Source organism: Filicampus tigris, chromosome 12, assembly GCF_054856515.1.
Source record: "Filicampus tigris isolate MCC_2025a chromosome 12, RoL_Ftig_1.0, whole genome shotgun sequence".
In the NCBI taxonomy this organism is placed as follows: Eukaryota; Metazoa; Chordata; class Actinopteri; order Syngnathiformes; family Syngnathidae; genus Filicampus; species Filicampus tigris.
Window position 1 is genome coordinate 20,994,152 of NC_141228.1, and position 1,054 is coordinate 20,995,205.

Consider the following 1,054-nt stretch of genomic DNA (forward strand, 5'->3'; position numbering starts at 1 on the left):
CTATTGTAGTTCTGATATGTGTGTGTGTTCAACCTAAATAGTTCATCTTCTCACCTTGAAGCCAACATACAACTGTATTTTTTATTTTTATTTTTTCTACAGCCAAACAAGTGTTCAAAACCAGACGACCAGTACAGGTACCAGTGTCATGACACGATCTGTGACTCCTGCACGATGTGAGGCGCGCATGCGCAAAAGGTCGGCCATTTTTAATCGGTATCTATGGCTACTATATTAGGACAAAAATACCAATATGATTCCCGCGCAATCGGAGGTGCCATTTCGTAAAAAATGTACATATATAGATACATATAAATACATGTACGACTAGATTCTTATGACGCGCCCTCCTGGTTAATATATGTTCATTATCTTTAAAAATGTAATTATATTACAATGGTACACTAAAGAAATCAGAGTTAGGTAGAGAAACACATTTTAAGATGTTAAATGATAACTATCCTTAAGGAGAGGTTTAATGTATAGCATTGAGAAAATTGACCTTTTTTTTTTTTTTACTGTATATACACTAAATAAATTTGGGAGCCATTTCAGAAGTAGATCTCTGAGAAGGATTATAAGTCACCCCAACTGGAGTACAGTACATTAAAACATGAGATGAACAACACTTTGATTAAAATTGAAAAACAATGTATTCATAGATGCAGATGTATAAGGTGTCGCCAATAGTTTTGGGTTTACATGAGAGAAATGGAAAATGTAAGACATTCAAGAGACTTGCAACAAAACAGGCATTTATAAGATATATAATAGTATGATGGTTTTATTTTCTGAATAGACTTTTGTTAGAATGCACACTTCTGTGGAAAAATGAAGACGAGAAAAATAACGCGTGCACAGACAGACAGATGATAGATAGATAGATAGATAGATAGATAGATAGATAGATAGATAGATAGATAGATAGATAGATAGATAGATAGATAGATAGATAGATAGATAGATAGAAGGTATATACATGGTCGTTTTTTCCCCAAAACGCCTTACTATACATGGTCGTTTTATAAATAAAAAAAAAAACGCCTTTTCCCCA